We start from the raw sequence: 5989 nt of genomic DNA, 5'->3' as shown, positions 1-5989 counted from the left end.
GATGATATTCACTGGACGGTGGAGACAGGAGAAGCCATGCTGGAACATTGGAGTGTGTTTTTAAACTTCAAGCTCCCCTAAGGCCAATCCAGGAGGGGATGGAGGGACCACGGTCCTTCCAGGCCCAGGAGGTGGTGGTCCTATCTAAAACGTTCAAGCTCTCAGAGCCACAACGGACCCTTTTGGCCAGGGGTTTGAGTTTTGTCCCCACTCTGGACCTGGGGAAGAACCAACAGACACAATTAAAATTGGACATACAAGACTATCACAGATGGATTAAATTAGCCAAATATTATGAGAACACTAAAAAAACTGGAATCTTACTGTTTGTTGGTCCTTCTGATTGGACGCCCCTTTACATAGTATGCCGCCACAGATTAAAAATTTTGTTCATCATGATTTGATTATTTTTAAAAAGCATTATAGGACAATTTAAGAAGAAAATGCGTAACACATCGTTTTAAAACCAGCTGACAAAGGGTCAGCAGTGGTTATTCAAAGTAGGGAACAATACATTTTGGAGGCAGTACGTCAATTAAATAATTCAGAATATTATGAAAAATTAAATAAACCTATTTACATGGAGACAGTTCCTAAAGTAGCTAAAATTTTGGACTAATTGGTGAAGAAAAAAATCATAAATGCCAATCAGAGACGATATCTGAAGGGGCGTTCACAACCAAGAGAGAAAATTCTATATCTTACCAAAGATACACAAGGATCCAGAAACTTGGACGGTCCCCTTCGAAGTTCCATCTGGGCGTCCTATTGTTTCAGACTGCGACAGTGAGACCTATTTTACAGCTGAGTTTTTGGATTTTCATTTGAATCCACTGTCTGTACGTCATCCGGCCTATGTTAAGGACACATATCATTTCATCAGTATTGTACATAGTTTGAGGATTCCTACAGATTTTTGTTTTTTTTCTATGGATGTAAAGAATCTGTACACTAATATCCCAATTAGGGCGGGAATTGATTGTGTCCGAAACATTTTTAGGAAATTCCCTGACCCAAAACGTCCAGACAAAGTGCTTCTTGAGCTCTTGGAGATAAATCTGACCCGGAACGACTTTGTTTTTGAGAATAAATTTTACTTACAGATAAAAGGCACGGCTATGGTAAAGAAGTTCGCCCCGGCGTACACCAATATTTTTATGGCACATTGGGAGGAGGGGGCATTTCTGGAATGTAAAAAGAAGCCAGCCTACTATTTGCGTTTCCTGGACGATATATGGGGGATTTGGATTGGTTCAGAGCAGGAGTTTAGTGAATATGTGGCTACCCTAAACTCACATGACCCGTCTATTAGGCTCAAATACGAACTTAAAAAACAAATCGCTAGATTTTTTGGATACCACTGTTTTTAAAGGACCTAATTATTCTACTACATTAAAATTGGATACAAAATTATTTTTTAAAAGTACGGATACACATGCTCTGTTACACAAAAAAAAGTTTCCACCCTCAGCATACGTTCAGAGGAGTTGTAAAGTCGCAGTTTCTTAGATTTCATCGCATCTGCACTAGAAAGGAACACTTTAGGGAAGCTGAGGAGAACTTATTTAAGGCCCTCCGGAAAAGAGGATATGGGAGAACCTTCCTACGAAGGTGCCTTCGGACATTCCAGGAGAGGAAGGAAAGGGAGAATAGGTCTTTACTTCCTCTTATTACTACTTTTTCGTCCACTAGCAAGCTGCTGAATCACAAACTCAAAGGCAGCTTTGATAGGTTCGTAGTCCAGGAGGGCCTACTCCCCAAGTTCAGGGTGGTCTCAGCCTTTAGGAGAAACCGGAACTTAGCAGACTCCCTGGTTCAAGCCACACTTCCACCCTTGATCTTAGAAAGGCCCTTGAAGCTGGAATTGAAATTTGTCCAATTGAAGTTTATGAAAAATGACAAAGATCGTACTATTGTTAGGATCCAGCAGGCATTTAGTTTAAGATCCAAAAATTGTGTGCACGTAATTTTTTGTAAAAAGTGTGGATTGAAATATGTGGGTGAAACCAAAAATAATCTGTCCACTAGATTGATCCAGCACGTATATAATGTGCGCAATAGGAAGGAAATGGACACGCCCTTTGTTCAACATTTTTTGCATCATGGGTTGATTTCTTTGAGGATAGCGGGTTTGCAGAGAGAAGGCAAAATAAAATACACGAGGTACGTTAAGGGGAAAGTAAAGGATGGGAGTAAGGTAATTGGAAGGGACCTAAATTAAGGGAATACGGGTTAGTAAAAGATAAAAAAGTTCATGGAAAACAGAAGTTTTACGGAGCTAAAACTATAGACATAAAAAACATGAAACGAAATTTACCGGGAGAGTAAGCCTGGAGAAGGGTTCCTCCACGGCGTGGAGGATCTGAGAGCCAGCGGGAACCAACTGGCTGGAAGTTGTATGCAGCGGTGCGGATGGTGCACCACCAAGCGGAACCTCCCTTGCATTACGCAGAGTTGGATTGATCAGGCAGAGGCGGATTGATCACGCAGAGGCCCTGATCACGGCGAAAATGGATGCCAGGGATCCTGTCCCGGGACAGGATCCGCAGCGGGTCGAGGTCCCAACCCAGACGCAGGCTCCCCAGAAGCCACCTGAGCCCAAGAAGTCAGTGGTTACCATGACTGATCAATCGGATCAGGTGCCGGATGATTATTAGGAGATTCCATGGGCTGAAACCCACAGGGATCATAGAGTGGCACGGAGGGTGGCCACTAGACCCAGAAGGGTCCTTCTTGAGGACTTTCTTCCTCAGGACCGGGAGGTAGAGGATCCGGTTGACTCGGAGGAGTCAGAGGCAGGGGACATCCCCATCCATGCCTCCACACAGGCGGATTTGCAGGCTCTCTTTGACGAAGACCCGTCTAGAGAGTATGAATCCAGGGAAGAGACCAATGCTCGGACTCCCCAGACCTCGGAACAAATTTCCCCGTTTCCCCAAATTTCACATTGGACGGCGGATACAGGGAGTGCCATGTTGGACCACTGGATGGAGGCTTTAAACTCCCGCACTCCCAGAGTCCTCAATGAGAGGGAGTTGAGGTATCGCAGTCCCTTTATACTCGGGACGTTGTCGTCCTGGCCAAGCACTTACAAGCTTAGGCTTACAGGACCTCAACGGAGCATTTTGGAGAAGGGATTGTCCTTCATACCGTCCGTAGATGTGAGCAGGGATCAAAAAATACAATTAGAATTTAATATCCAAAATTACCATAGGAAAATAAAATTGGCGACTTATTTTAGAAATGATAAAGAAAAAGAAAAAAATATATATCCTTTTATTGGGTCATCGAGTTGTCATACTCAGCAGAGAACAGTACATATTTGAAGTGGAACGGCAGTTAAGTGACAGATTATTACAAAAAGCTAGACGAACCAATTTATATGGATACTATTCCTATGGTGATTAAAATTGCAGATTCATTAAAAAAGAAAAAATTCATAAATGGAAAACAGTGACAATATTTGATTGGAAATTGTCAGCCGAGGGAACGGAGATTTTATATTTTACATAAATTACACAAGGATCCAGAAAAATGGACAATCTCATATGAGATCCCCCCCCAGGGAGACCGATTGTGTCCGATTGTGGGAGTGAAACATATTTCACGGTTGAATTTTTGGATTATTATTTGAATCCGTTGTCAGTAAGACACCCTGCTTACATCAAAGACACGTATCACTTTATTGACATTGTACACAAATTGAGGATCCCGTCCAATTTTTACTTTTTTTCATTTGATGTGGATAATTTATATACAAATATTCCCATCCAAGCTGGCATTGATTGTGTTAAAAGGATTTTTGAAAAATACCCAGACCCTAAGAGACCTGATGAAGAACTTTTGTTGTTAGATATTAATTTAAATAGAAATGATTTAATGTTTGATGGTAAATATTATTTGCAGGTCAAGGGGACAGCTATGGGGATGAAATTTGCCCCGGCGTACGCCAATATTTACATGGCAAATTGGGAACAGGAAGCACTCTCAAAATGTGTTCAAAAGCCAGCAGCTTATTTATGTTATTTGGATGATGTGTGGGGAATTGTACGGGGTCCCTAGAGAAATTTGAGCAGTTTATGGAAGTCTTGAATTCCCATGATCCATCTATCAAGCTAAAACATTCATAATTCATGCACAGTCCATAGATTTCTTGGACACGACAGTCTTTAAGCGGCCAGATTTTTACACAAATCATAAGTTGGACATTAAAATTCATTTTAAAATCACTGATGCACATGCATTGCTTCACAAGAATAGTTTTCACCCACAACATACGTTTAAGGGAATAGTGAAGTCACAGATTCTACGCTTTATGTACAAGACAGGAAGCCTTTTGTGAAGCAATCGCCATTTTGTTTAAGGCCCTTAGGAAGAGGGGCTACTCGAGGCCCTTCCTTAGACACTGCTTGGAATCTTTTAGAGAGAAAAAGACAAGAAATCATGGAAACCTTCCTCTAATCACTAGACACTGTTTAATCAGTGCAGTTCTGAACAGGAAGCTGAAGTCCAATTTTGAGGAGGTGTTAACACATGGCAGGATCATTCCAAACTCGGAGGTGGTGTCAGCATACACAAGGAACAAGAATTTGATGGACATTCTGGTCCATGCTAAGCTGCCACCCTTGAGTTTGGAAAAGCCACAAAAATTGGAGCCGCAGTTCTCGAGGCTGAGGTTCATGAGGAACCACCGGGACAAAGTGGTTAAGATCCCTCAAGGTTTTAGTCCAAAGTCCAGAAATTGTGTTTATGCCATTTATTGTGTAAAATGTAATGTAACTTATTTAGGAGAAACAAAAAATACTCTGTCAACTCAGATGATGCAACATCGGTACAATATTAAAAACCAGAAGGAAGTTGACACGCTTTTAGTTCAGCATTTTTTGAAGCACGTTCTAGCTTCAGTCAGAATGGCTGGATTGCAGAGAGCTATTAATTGGTCGGATTGGGAGAGAAAAAAGAGGGAAAGACACTGGATTTTTTATTGGGGAACCATTTGGTTTAAATTTGAAGAATAATTTAGTGTATTTTTATTTCAACCCCCACCCCAAACCTTTAATCCTGACCTAAATACCAATCCTAACCCTAAACCTAACCCTTTTCCTCACATTCCCTCTGAGGAAGCACTACTCCTGCGAAATGTCAGGGAGCCCCGTTTCCACTCAGGATCTGATTTTAACCGTGTTTTAAAACCCTGTTTTAAGACACTTTTAATTTAATTGGAATTTACCCTTGTTGGTTTTAAATTAATTATTAAAAGTTAAGTTTTAACTAATGAGAGAGCCCCACCAGGGCCACCTAGCGCACAACCCCGACCCGGCCTAAAACATCCTCAACCGGGTCGGAGGGAAAACCTACTGGGACTTACCATCTTCCTTTTCTGCTGCTCTTGGCCTCCATCTGGATAATACCACCTTCCAAGAATGTTTTCCAGGGACAACAGACACCACTACCCGGGACGTTCTGGAGCAGGACGGAGGCCCCAACAGCACTGAGGGGAGCAGCAGAACCACGGCAGGTGGACTCAGGTTGGTGGCTCACACTCAGGTGCCAATAGGGCTAGGGTTGACGGACCTGGTTGGGAACGAGGTCAGGGGAGACCAGGCAGGCCCACAGCTGACTACCATAGACCCTCACACCATACACACACTAGGGGTAGAAGCAGAGAGAGACTCCCAGTTAGACCCTACAACAGAACACGGACACATAACACATCAGAATCACCATTAAGACTAACTAGACAAACACACCAGAGCAGCAGCAAAACACCACTTCAAAATCCTCCAGGCAGTTCACCATCTAGAAACAGTAGAAACAGCATTAGAGACAGGACAATTTCCACCAGGCATGATGAGACAGGTAATTATATTAACACAATTTATTAAACCATCATTGCCTACAGAAGCAACACAAGAGCAAGTAAAACAAAATACAGAACACTGGATGTTAAATATGCAGAGCGGCCAAGTTTACACACAGACTTTGATTC

Source organism: Scomber japonicus, chromosome 11 (genome assembly GCF_027409825.1).
Source record: "Scomber japonicus isolate fScoJap1 chromosome 11, fScoJap1.pri, whole genome shotgun sequence".
In the NCBI taxonomy this organism is placed as follows: domain Eukaryota; kingdom Metazoa; phylum Chordata; class Actinopteri; order Scombriformes; family Scombridae; genus Scomber; species Scomber japonicus.
The sequence above is the reverse complement of the archived record's forward strand: the minus strand, read 5'-3'. Positions refer to the sequence as shown.